This window comes from Coregonus clupeaformis, chromosome 17 (genome assembly GCF_020615455.1).
Source record: "Coregonus clupeaformis isolate EN_2021a chromosome 17, ASM2061545v1, whole genome shotgun sequence".
Lineage (NCBI taxonomy): Eukaryota > Metazoa > Chordata > Actinopteri > Salmoniformes > Salmonidae > Coregonus > Coregonus clupeaformis.
Window position 1 is genome coordinate 4,799,091 of NC_059208.1, and position 12,402 is coordinate 4,811,492.

Below are 12,402 nucleotides of genomic sequence, written 5' to 3' on the forward strand. Positions count from 1 at the left end.
TGATGTGGCGGAAAGTAACAAGTACGCCAAGATCATAAACTGTCTAGGCTGAACCCTCTTGATTGCTCCTTGTGTCTATTTTAAGCAGATGGGGAATTAGCTCAAATGGTAGAGCGCTTGCTTAGCATGTGAGAGGTAGCGGGATCGATGCCCGTATTCACCAACACATGTTATTTTTCAGGATTCAAGTCAGCTCCAGTTCAAACTTCCTGCAGCTAAGTCTTACGACAAGCTACTGCAGGGTTCTTCAATTCCGGTCCTGGAGGGCCGTAACACTTCTGTTTTTATTTCTACCTGGTAGTTAATTGCACTCACCTGGTGTCCCAGGTCTGAATTAGCCCCTGATTAGAAGGAGAGGATGAAAAACAGAGGTGTTTCTGCCCTCCAGGACAGGAATTGAAGAACCCTGAGCTACTGTAATGTAATAATGACAAGGTACTTTTGTAATGCTGAAAACTTGCAGTGCAAGCACTGAGATCAAACTCAAATGCCGAAACCCGGGATCGAACCAAAGACCTTTAGATCTTTAGTCTAACGCTCTCCCAACTGAGCTATTTCGGCAGGTCCTTGGACCTATATCTTTGGCACCCATGTGGATACACGCAAGTGGCACAAAATATTGACTGTCAGAGGAGCCGCATGGCCAGTACGGGGATCGAACCTGCGACCTTGGCATTATTAGCACCACGCTCTAGCCAACTGAGCTAACCAGCCACTTGCCTACTTTCACTGTTGTTACCAGCCAGCAAGACTCTACAAGTCATGTGGCGAAAAGTAACAAGTACGCCAAGATCATAACCTGTCAAGGACGAACCCTCTTGATTGCACCTTGTGTCTATTTTAACCAGATGGGGAATTAGCTCAAATGGTAGAGCGCTTGCTTAGCATGCGAGAGGTAGCGGGATCGATGCCCGTATTCTCCAACACATGTTATTTTTCAGGATTCAAGTCAGCTCCAGTTCACACTTCCTGCAGCTAAGTCTTACTACAAGCTACTGTAGTGTAATAATGACAACGTACTTTTTGTAATGCTGATGCCCCACTAAAAAGAAAGACATTCCTTACTTTCTGAGGACAATCACATGATCTAGAATGCAGCAAGATTGAGGCCCACAAACAACACATATTCTACTTGCAGTGCAAGCACTGAGATCAAACTCAAATGCCGAAACCCGGGATCGAACCAGGGACCTTTAGATCTTCAGTCTAACGCTCTCCCAACTGAGCTATTTCGGCAGGTCCTTGGACCTATATCTTTGGCACCCATGTGGATACACGCAAGTGGCACAAAATATTGACTGTCAGGGGAGTCGCATGGCCAGTACGGGGATCGAACCTGCGACCTTGGCATTATTTGCACCACGCTCTAGCCAACTGAGCTAACCAGCCACTTGCCTACTTTCACTGTTGTTACCAGCCAGCAAGACTCTACAAGTCATGTGGCGAAAAGTAACAAGTACGCCAAGATCATAACCTGTCAAGGACGAACCCTCTTGATTGCACCTTGTGTCTATTTTAACCAGATGGGGAATTAGCTCAAATGGTAGAGCGCTTGCTTAGCATGTGAGAGGTAGCGGGATCGATGCCCGTATTCACCAACACATGTTATTTTTCAGGATTCAAGTCAGCTCCAGTTCAAACTTCCTGCAGCTAAGTCTTACGACAAGCTACTGCAGGGTTCTTCAATTCCGGTCCTGGAGGGCCGTAACACTTCTGTTTTTATTTCTACCTGGTCGTTAATTGCACTCACCTGGTGTCCCAGGTCGGAATTAGCCCCTGATTAGAAGGAGAGGATGAAAAACGTAGGTGTTTCTGCCCTCCAGGACAGGAATTGAAGAACCCTGAGCTACTGTAATGTAATAATGACAAGGTACTTTTTGTAATGCTGAAAACTTGCAGTGCAAGCACTGAGATCAAACTCAAATGCCGAAACCCAGGATCAAACCAGGGACCTTTAGATCTTCAGTCTAACGCTCTCCCAACTGAGCTATTTCGGCAGGTCCTTGGAACTATATCTTTGGCACCCATGTGGATACACGCAAGTGGCACAAAATATTGACTGTCAGTGGAGTCGCATGGCCAGTACGGGGATCGAACCTGCGACCTTGGCATTATTTGCACCACGCTCTAGCCAACTGAGCTAACCAGCCACTTGCCTACTTTCACTGTTGTTACCAGCCAGCAAGACTCTACAAGTCATGTGGCGAAAAGTAACAAGTACGCCAAGATCATAACCTGTCAAGGACGAACCCTCTTGATTGCACCTTGTGTCTATTTTAACCAGATGGGGAATTAGCTCAAATGGTAGAGCGCTTGCTTAGCATGCGAGAGGTAGCGGGATCAATGCCCGTATTCTCCAACACATGTTATTTTTCAGGATTCAAATCAGCTCCAGTTCACACTTCCTGCAGCTAAGTCTTACTACAAGCTACTGTAGTGTAATAATGACAATGTACTTTTTGTAATGCTGATGCCCCACTAAAAAGAAAGACATTCCTTACTTTCTGAGGACAATCACATGATCTAGAATGCAGCAAGATTGAGGCCCACAAATAACGCATATTCTACTTGCAGTGCAAGCACTGAGATCAAACTCAAATGCCGAAACCCAGGATCAAACAAGGTACCTTCAGATCTTCAGTCTAACGCTCTCCCAACTGAGCTATTTCAGCAGGTCCTTGGACATATATCTTTGGCACCCATGTGGATACACGCAAATGGCACAAAATATTGACTGTCAGAGGAGCCGCATGGCCAGTACGGGGATCTAACCTGCGACCTTGGCATTATTAGCACCACGCTCTAGCCAACTGAGCTAACCAGCCACTTGCCTACTTTCACTGTTGTTACCAGCCAGCAAGACTCTACAAGTCATGTGGCGAAAAGTAACAAGTACGCCAAGATCATAACATGTCAAGGACGAACCCTCTTGATTGCACCTTGTGTCTATTTTAACCAGATGGGGAATTAGCTCAAATGGTAGAGCGCTTGCTTAGCATGCGAGAGGTAGCGGGATCGATGCCCGTATTCTCCAACACATGTTATTTTTCAGGATTCAACTCAGCTCCAGTTCACACTTCCTGCAGCTAAGTCTTACTACAAGCTACTGTAGTGTAATAATGACAACGTACTTTTTGTAATGCTGATGCCCCACTAAAAAGAAAGACATTCCTTACTTTCTGAGGACAATCACATGATCTAGAATGCAGCAAGATTGAGGCCCACAAACAACGCATATTCTACTTGCAGTGCAAGCACTGAGATCAAACTCAAATGCCAAAACCCAGGATCAAACCAGGGACCTTCAGATCTTCAGTCTAACGCTCTCCCAACTGAGCTATTTCAGCAGGTCCTTGGACATATATCTTTGGCACCCATGTGGATACACGCAAAAAGCACAAAATATTGACTGTCAGAGGAGCCGCATGGCCAGTACGGGGATCTAACCTGCGACCTTGGCATTATTAGCACCACGCTCTAGCCAACTGAGCTAACCAGCCACTTGCCTACTTTCACTGTTGTTACCAGCCAGCAAGACTCTACAAGTCATGTGGCGAAAAGTAACAAGTACGCCAAGATCATAACCTGTCAAGGACGAACCCTCTTGATTGCACCTTGTGTCTATTTTAACCAGATGGGGAATTAGCTCAAATGGTAGAGCGCTTGCTTAGCATGTGAGAGGTAGCGGGATCGATGCCCGTATTCACCAACACATGTTATTTTTCAGGATTCAAGTCAGCTCCAGTTCAAACTTCCTGCAGCTAAGTCTTACGACAAGCTACTGCAGGGTTCTTCAATTCCGGTCCTGGAGGGCCGTAACACTTCTGTTTTTATTTCTACCTGGTAGTTAATTGCACTCACCTGGTGTCCCAGGTCTGAATTAGCCCCTGATTAGAAGGAGAGGATGAAAAACAGAGTTGTTTCTGCCCTCCAGGACAGGAATTGAAGAACCCTGAGCTACTGTAATGTAATAATGACAAGGTACTTTTGTAATGCTGAAAACTTGCAGTGCAAGCACTGAGATCAAACTCAAATGCCGAAACCCGGGATCAAACCAGGGACCTTTAGATCTTCAGTCTAACGCTCTCCCAACTGAGCTATTTCGGCAGGTCCTTGGAACTATATCTTTGGCACCCATGTGGATACACGCAAGTGGCACAAAAATTGACTGTCAGAGGAGCCACATGGCCAGTACGGGGATCGAACCTGCGACCTTGGCATTATTAGCACCACGCTCTAGCCAACTGAGCTAACCAGCCACTTGCCTACTTTCACTGTTGTTACCAGCCAGCAAGACTCTACAAGTCATGTGGCGAAAAGTAACAAGTACGCCAAGATCATAACCTGTCAAAGACGAACCCTCCTGATTGCACCTTGTGTCTATTTTAACCAGATGGGGAATTAGCTCAAATGGTAGAGCGCTTGCTTAGCATGCGAGAGGTAGCGGGATCGATGCCCGTATTCTCCAACACATGTTATTTTTCAGGATTCAAATCAGCTCCAGTTCACACTTCCTGCAGCTAAGTCTTACTACAAGCTACTGTAGTGTAATAATGACAACGTACTTTTTGTAATGCTGATGCCCCACTAAAAATAAAGACATTCCTTACTTTCTGAGGACAATCACATGATCTAGAATGCAGCAAGATTGAGGCCCACAAACAACGCATATTCTACTTGCAGTGCAAGCACTGAGATCAAACTCAAATGCCGAAACCCGGGATCGAACCAGGGACCTTTAGATCTTCAGTCTAACGCTCTCCCAACTGAGCTACTTCGGCAGGTCTCTGTAGCTATGTCTTTGGCACCCATGTGGATACACGCAAGTGGCACAAAATATTGACTGTCAGAAGGAGCCGCATGGCCAGTACGGGGATCAAACCTGCGACCTTGGCGTTATTAGCAACATGCTCTAGCCAACTGAGATAACAGGCCGCTTCCCTATTTTCACTGTTGTTACCAGCCAGCAAGACTCTACAAGTGATGTGGCGGAAAGTAACAAGTACGCCAAGAGCATAACCTGTCAAGGACGAACCCTCTTGATTGCACCTTGTGTCTATTTTAACCAGATGGGGAATTAGCTCAAATGGTAGTGGGCTTGCTTATCATGCGAGAGGTAGCGTGATCGATGCCCGTATTCTCCAACACATGTTATTTTTCAGAATTCAAGTCAGCTCCAGTTCACACTTCCTGCAGCTAAGTCTTACTACAAGCTACTGCAGTGTTCTTCATTTCCGTTGAGGGCCGTAACACTGTTTTTATTTCTACCTGGTAGTTAATTGCACTCACCTGGTGCCCAGGTCTGAATTAGCCCCTGATTAGAAGGGAGAAAAACAGTTGCTTTCTGCCCAGGACAGGAATTGAAGAACCCTGAGCTACTGTAATGTAATAATGACAAGGTACTTTTGTAATGCTGACTTACAGTGCAAGCACTGAGATCAAACTCAAATGCCGAAACCGAACCAGGGACCTTTAGATCTTCAGTCTAACGCTCTCCCAACTGAGCTATTTCGGCAGGTCCTTGGAACTATATCTTTGGCACCCATGTGGATACACGCAAGTGGCACAAACTATTGACTGTCAGAGGAGCCGCATGGCCAGTACAGGGATCGAACCTGCGACCTTGGCATTATTAGAACCAAGCTCTAGCCAACTGAGCTAACCAGCCACTTGCCTACTTTCACTGTTGTTACCAGCCAGCAAGACTCTACAAGTCATGTGGCGAAAAGTAACAAGTACGCCAAGATCATAACCTGTCAAGGACGAACCCTCTTGATTGCACCTTGTGTCTATTTTAACCAGATGGGGAATTAGCTCAAATGGTAGAGCGCTTGCTTAGCATGCGAGAGGTAGCGGGATCGATGCCCGTATTCTCCAACACATGTTATTTTTCAGGATTCAAATCAGCTCCAGTTCACACTTCCTGCAGCTAAGTCTTACTACAAGCTACTGTAGTGTAATAATGACAACGTACTTTTTGTAATGCTGATGCCCCACTAAAAAGAAAGACATTCCTTACTTTCTGAGGACAATCACATGATCTAGAATGCAGCAAGATTGAGGCCCACAAACAACGCATATTCTACTTGCAGTGCAAGCACTGAGATCAAACTCAAATGCCGAAAGCCAGGATCGAACCAGGGACCTTTAGATCTTCAGTCTAACGCTCTCCCAACTGAGCTATTTCGGCAGGTCTCTGGAACTATGTCTTTGGCACCCATGTGGATACACGCAAGTGGCACAAAATATTAACTGTCTGAAGGAGCCGCATGGCCAGTACGGGGATCAAACCTGCGACCTTGGCATTATTAGAACCACGCTTTAGCCAACTGAGCTATCCAGCCGCTTGCCTACTTTCACTGTTGTTACCAGCCAGCAAGACTCTACAAGTGATGTGGCGGAAAGTAACAAGTACGCCAAGATCATAAACTGTCTAGGCGGAACCCTCTTGATTGCTCCTTGTGTCTATTTTAACCAGATGGGGAATTAGCTCAAATGGTAGAGCGCTTGCTTAGCATGTGAGAGGTAGCGGGATCGATGCCCGTATTCACCAACACATGTTATTTTTCAGGATTCAAGTCAGCTCCAGTTCAAACTTCCTGCAGCTAAGTCTTACGACAAGCTACTGCAGGGTTCTTCAATTCCCGGTCCTGGAGGGCCGTAACACTTCTGTTTTTATTTCTACCTGGTAGTTAATTGCACTCACCTGGTGTCCCAGGTCTGAATTAGCCCCTGATTAGAAGGAGAGGATGAAAAACAGAGGTGTTTCTGCCCTCCAGGACAGGAATTGAAGAACCCTGAGCTACTGTAATGTAATAATGACAAGGTACTTTTTGTAATGCTGAAAACTTGCAGTGCAAACACTGAGATCAAACTCAAATGCCAAAACCCGGGATCGAACCAGGGACCTTTAGATCTGCAGTCTAACACTCTCCCAACTGAGCTATTTCGGCAGGTCCTTCGACCTATATCTTTGGCACCCATGTGGATACACGCAAGTGGCACAAAATATTGACTGTCAGAGGAGCCGCATGGCCAGTACGGGGATCGAACCTGCGACCTTGGCATTATTAGCACCACGCTCTAGCCAACTGAGCTAACCAGCCACTTGCCTACTTTCACTGTTGTTACCAGCCAGCAAGACTCTACAAGTCATGTGGCGAAAAGTAACAAGTACGCCAAGATCATAACCTGTCAAGGACGAACCCTCTTGATTGCACCTTGTGTCTATTTTAACCAGATGGGGAATTAGCTCAAATGGTAGAGCGCTTGCTTAGCATGCGAGAGGTAGCGGGATCGATGCCCGTATTCTCCAACACATGTTATTTTTCAGGATTCAAGTCAGCTCCAGCTCACAATTCCTGCAGTTAAGTCTTACTACAAGCTACTGTAGTGTAATAATGACAACATACTTTTTGTAATGCTGATGTCACCCTGAAAAGAAAGACATTTCATACTTTCTGAGGACAATCACATGAGCTAGCATGAGGTACACAAAAAATGCATATTCTACTTGCAATGCAAGCAATGAGATCAAACTCAAATGCCGAAACCCGGCATCGAAACAGGGACCTTTAGGTCTTCAGTCTAACGCTCTCCCAACTGAGCTATTGTGGCAGGACCATGGAACTATGTCTTTGGCACCCATGTGGATACACGCAAGTGGCTCAAAATATTGACTGTCAAAAGGAGCCGCATGGCCAGTACGGGGATCGAACCTGCGACCTTGGCATTATTAGAACAACGCTCTAGCCAACTGAGCTAACCAGCCACTTGCCAACTTTCAGTGTTGTTACCAGCCAGCAAGACTCTACAAGTGATGTGGCGGAAAGTAACAAGTACGCCAAGATCATAAACTGTCTAGGCTGAACCCTCTTGATTGCTCCTTGTGTATATTTTAATCTGATGGGGAATTAGCTCAAATGGTAGAGCGCTTGCTTAGCATGTGAGAGGTAGCGGGATCGATGCCCGTATTCACCAACACATGTTATTTTTCAGGATTCAAGTCAGCTCCAGTTCAAACTTCCTGCAGCTAAGTCTTACGACAAGCTACTGCAGGGTTCTTCAATTCCGGTCCTGGAGGGCCGTAACACTTCTGTTTTTATTTCTACCTGGTAGTTAATTGCACTCACCTGGTGTCCCAGGTCTGAATTAGCCCCTGATTAGAAGGAGAGGATGAAAAACAGAGGTGTTTCTGCCCTCCAGGACAGGAATTGAAGAACCCTGAGCTACTGTAATGTATTAATGACAAGGTACTTTTTGTAATGCTGAAAACTTGCAGAGCAAGCACTGAGATCAAACTCAAATGCCGAAACCCGGGATCGAACCAGGGACCTTTAGATCTTCAGTCTAACACTCTCCCAACTGAGCTATTTCGGCAGGTCCTTGGAACTATATCTTTGGCACCCATGTGGATACACGCAAGTGGCACAAAATATTGAATGTAAGTGGAGCCGCATGGCCAGTACAGGGAACGAACCTGCGACCTTGGCATAATTAGCACCACGCTCTAACCAACTGAGCTAACCAGCCAATTGCTTACTTTCACTGTTGTTACCAGCCAGCAAGACTGTACAAGTCATGTGGTGAAAAGTAACAAGTACGCCAAGATCATAACCTGTCAAGGACGAACCCTCTTGATTGCACCTTGTGTCTATTTTAACCAGATGGGGAATTAGTTCAAATGGTAGAGCGCTTGCTTAGCATGCGAGAGGTAGCGGTATCGATGCCCGTATTCTCCAACACATGTTACTTTTCAGGATTCAAATCAGCTCCAGTTCACACTTCCTGCAGCTAAGTCTTACTAGAAGCTACTGTAGTGTAATAATGACAACGTACTTTTTGTAATGCTGATGCCCCACTAAAAATAAAGACATTCCTTACTTTCTGAGGACAATCACATGATCTAGAATGCAGCAAGATTGAGGCCCACAAACAACGCATATTCTACTTGCAGTGCAAGCACTGAGATCAAACTCAAATGCCGAAAGCCGGGATCGAACCAGGGACCTTTAGATCTTCAGTCTAACGCTCTCCCAACTGAACTATTTCGGCAGGTCTCAGGTACTATGTCTTTGGCACCCATGTGGATACACGCAAGTGGCACAAAATATTAACTGTCTGAAGGAGCCGCATGGCCAGTACGGGGATCAAACCTGCAGCCTTGGCATTATTAGAAACACGCTTTAGCCAACTGAGCTATCCAGCCGCTTGCCTACTTTCACTGTTGTTACCAGCCAGCAAGACTCTACAAGTGATGTGGCGGAAAGTAACAAGTACGCCAAGATCATAAACTGTCTAGGCGGAACCCTCTTGATTGCTCCTTGTGTCTATTTTAACCAGATGGGGAATTAGCTCAAATGGTAGAGCGCTTGCTTAGCATGCGAGAGGTAGCGGGATCGATGCCTGTATTCTCCAACAGATGTTTTTTTTCAGGATTCAAATCAGCTCCAGTTCACACTTCCTGCATCTAAGTCTTACTACAAGCTACTGTAGTGTAATAATGACAACGTACTTTTTGTAATGCTGATGCCCCACTAAAAAGAAAGACATTCCTTACTTTCTGAGGACAATCACATGATCTAGAATGCAGCAAGATTGAGGCCCACAAACAACGCATATTCTACTTGCAGTGCAAGCACTGAGATCAAACTCAAATGCCGAAAGCCGGGATCGAACCAGGGACCTTTAGATCTTCAGTCTAACGCTCTCCCAACTGAACTATTTCGGCAGGTCTCAGGTACTATGTCTTTGGCACCCATGTGGATACACGCAAGTGGCACAAAATATTGACTGTCTGAAGGAGCCGCATGGCCCGTACGGGGATCGAACCTGCGACCTTGGCATTATTAGAACCACGCTCTAGCCAACTGAGCTAACCAGCCGCTTGCCTACTTTCACTGTTGTTACCAGCCAGCAAGACTCTACAAGTGATGTGGCGGAAAGTAACAAGTACGCCAAGATCATAAACTGTCTAGGCTGAACCCTCTTGATTGCTCCTTGTGTCTATTTTAACCAGATGGGGAATTAGCTCAAATGGTAGAGCGCTTGCTTAGCATGCGAGAGGTAGCGGGATCGATGCCCGTATTCTCCAACACATGTTATTTTTCAGGATTCAAGTCAGCTCCAGTTCAAACTTCCTGCAGCTAAGTCTTACGACAAGCTACTGCAGGGTTCTTCAATTCCGGTCCTGGAGGGCCGTAACACTTCTGTTTTTATTTCTACCTGGTAGTTAATTGCACTCACCTGGTGTCCCAGGTCTGAATTAGCCCCTGATTAGAAGGAGAGGATGAAAAACAGAGTTGTTTCTGCCCTCCAGGACAGATCACATGAAGAACCCTGAGCTACTGTAATGTAATAATGACAAGGTACTTTTTGTAATGCTGAAAACTTGCAGTGCAAGCACTGAGATCAAACTCAAATGCCGAAACCCGGGATCGAACCAGGGACCTTTAGATCTTCAGTCTAACGCTCTCCCAACTGAGCTATTTCGGCAGGTCCTTGGACCTATATCTTTGGCACCCATGTGGATACACGCAAGTGGCACAAACTATTGACTGTCAGAGGATCTGCATGGCCAGTACGGGGATCGAACCTGCGACCTTGGCATTATTAGCACCAAGCTCTAGCCAACTGAGCTAACCAGCCACTTGCCTACTTTCACTGTTGTTACCAGCCAGCAAGACTCTACAAGTCATGTGGCGAAAAGTAACAAGTACGCCAAGATCATAACCTGTCAAGGACGAACCCTCTTGATTGCACCTTGTGTCTATTTTAACCAGATGGGGAATTAGCTCAAATGGTAGAGCGCTTGCTTAGCATGCGAGAGGTAGCGGGATCGATGCCCGTATTCTCCAACACATGTTATTTTTCAGGATTCAAATCAGCTCCAGTTCACACTTCCTGCAGCTAAGTCTTACTACAAGCTACTGTAGTGTAATAATGACAACGTACTTTTTTGTAATGCTGATGCCCCACTAAAAAGAAAGACATTCCTTACTTTCTGAGGACAATCACATGATCTAGAATGCAGCAAGATTGAGGCCCACAAACAACGCATATTCTACTTGCAACGCAAGCACTGAGATCAAACTCAAATGCCGAAACCCGGGATCGAACCAGGGACCTTTAGATCTTCAGTCTAACGATCTCCCAACTGAGCTATTTCGGCAGGTCCTTGGACCTATATCTTTGGCACCCATGTGGATACACGCAAGTGGCACAAACTATTGACTGTCAGAGGATCTGCATGGCCAGTACGGGGATCGAACCTGCGACCTTGGCATTATTAGCACCAAGCTCTAGCCAACTGAGCTAACCAGCCACTTGCCTACTTTCACTGTTGTTACCAGCCAGCAAGACTCTACAAGTCATGTGGCGAAAAGTAACAAGTACGCCAAGATCATAACCTGTCAAGGACGAACCCTCTTGATTGCACCTTGTGTCTATTTTAACCAGATGGGGAATTAGCTCAAATGGTAGAGCGCTTGCTTAGCATGCGAGAGGTAGCGGGATCGATGCCTGTATTCTCCAACAGATGTTTTTTTTCAGGATTCAAATCAGCTCCAGTTCACACTTCCTGCATCTAAGTCTTACTACAAGCTACTGTAGTGTAATAATGACAACGTACTTTTTGTAATGCTGATGCCCCACTAAAAAGAAAGACATTCCTTACTTTCTGAGGACAATCACATGATCTAGAATGCAGCAAGATTGAGGCCTACAAACAACGCATATTCTACTTGGAGCGCAAGCACTGAGATCAAACTCAAATGCCGAAACCCGGGATCGAACCAGGGACCTTTAGATCTTTAGTCTAACGCTCTCCCAACTGAGCTATTTCGGCAGGTCCTTGGACCTATATCTTTGGCACCCATGTGGATACACGCAAGTGGCACAAAATGTTGACTGTCAGAGGAGCCGCATGGCCAGTACGGGGATCGAACCTGCGACCATGGCATTATTAGCACCAAGCTCTAGCCAACTGAGCTAACCAGCCACTTGCCTACTTTCACTGTTGTTACCAGCCAGCAAGACTCTACAAGTCATGTGGCGAAAAGTAACAAGTACGCCAAGATCATAACCTGTCAAGGACGAACCCTCTTGATTGCACCTTGTGTCTATTTTAGACAGATGGGGAATTAGCTCAAATGGTAGAGCGCTTGCTTAGCATGTGAGAGGTAGCGGGATCGATGCCCGTATTCACCAACACATGTTATTTTTCAGGATTCAAGTCAGCTCCAGTTCAAACTTCCTGCAGCTAAGTCTTACGACAAGCTACTGCAGGGTTCTTCAATTCCGGTCCTGGAGGGCCGTAACATTCTGTTTTTATTTCTACCTGGTAGTTAATTGCACTCACCTGGTGTCCCAGGTCTGAATTAGCCCCTGATTAGAAGGAGAGGA

At 45.9% G+C, this 12,402-nt stretch overlaps 15 non-coding genes across 15 annotated transcripts; all 15 read right to left on the bottom strand.

Annotated features, from left to right (window-relative positions):
* Nucleotides 1-488: 488 nt before the first annotated feature.
* Nucleotides 489-561, bottom strand: trnaf-gaa. The gene has a single exon. It is a non-coding gene; the product is annotated as a tRNA-Phe (tRNA).
* Nucleotides 562-1,163: 602 nt separating this feature from the next.
* trnaf-gaa lies at nt 1,164-1,236 on the bottom strand. The gene has a single exon. It is a non-coding gene; the product is annotated as a tRNA-Phe (tRNA).
* Nucleotides 1,237-1,924: 688 nt separating this feature from the next.
* trnaf-gaa lies at nt 1,925-1,997 on the bottom strand. Its single transcript has one exon. It is a non-coding gene; the product is annotated as a tRNA-Phe (tRNA).
* A 602-nt stretch (nt 1,998-2,599) lies between these two features.
* Nucleotides 2,600-2,672, bottom strand: trnaf-gaa. Its single transcript has one exon. It is a non-coding gene; the product is annotated as a tRNA-Phe (tRNA).
* Nucleotides 2,673-3,274: 602 nt separating this feature from the next.
* Nucleotides 3,275-3,347, bottom strand: trnaf-gaa. Its single transcript has one exon. It is a non-coding gene; the product is annotated as a tRNA-Phe (tRNA).
* Nucleotides 3,348-4,034: 687 nt separating this feature from the next.
* Nucleotides 4,035-4,107, bottom strand: trnaf-gaa. Its single transcript has one exon. It is a non-coding gene; the product is annotated as a tRNA-Phe (tRNA).
* A 601-nt stretch (nt 4,108-4,708) lies between these two features.
* trnaf-gaa lies at nt 4,709-4,781 on the bottom strand. Its single transcript has one exon. It is a non-coding gene; the product is annotated as a tRNA-Phe (tRNA).
* A 1,336-nt stretch (nt 4,782-6,117) lies between these two features.
* On the bottom strand, nt 6,118-6,190 carry trnaf-gaa. Its single transcript has one exon. It is a non-coding gene; the product is annotated as a tRNA-Phe (tRNA).
* Nucleotides 6,191-6,880: 690 nt separating this feature from the next.
* trnac-gca lies at nt 6,881-6,953 on the bottom strand. The gene has a single exon. It is a non-coding gene; the product is annotated as a tRNA-Cys (tRNA).
* Nucleotides 6,954-8,306: 1,353 nt separating this feature from the next.
* Nucleotides 8,307-8,379, bottom strand: trnaf-gaa. The gene has a single exon. It is a non-coding gene; the product is annotated as a tRNA-Phe (tRNA).
* Nucleotides 8,380-8,981: 602 nt separating this feature from the next.
* On the bottom strand, nt 8,982-9,054 carry trnaf-gaa. The gene has a single exon. It is a non-coding gene; the product is annotated as a tRNA-Phe (tRNA).
* Nucleotides 9,055-9,657: 603 nt separating this feature from the next.
* On the bottom strand, nt 9,658-9,730 carry trnaf-gaa. The gene has a single exon. It is a non-coding gene; the product is annotated as a tRNA-Phe (tRNA).
* A 691-nt stretch (nt 9,731-10,421) lies between these two features.
* Nucleotides 10,422-10,494, bottom strand: trnaf-gaa. Its single transcript has one exon. It is a non-coding gene; the product is annotated as a tRNA-Phe (tRNA).
* A 603-nt stretch (nt 10,495-11,097) lies between these two features.
* On the bottom strand, nt 11,098-11,170 carry trnaf-gaa. Its single transcript has one exon. It is a non-coding gene; the product is annotated as a tRNA-Phe (tRNA).
* Nucleotides 11,171-11,772: 602 nt separating this feature from the next.
* trnaf-aaa lies at nt 11,773-11,845 on the bottom strand. Its single transcript has one exon. It is a non-coding gene; the product is annotated as a tRNA-Phe (tRNA).
* Between the last annotated feature and the right edge of the window lie 557 nt (nt 11,846-12,402).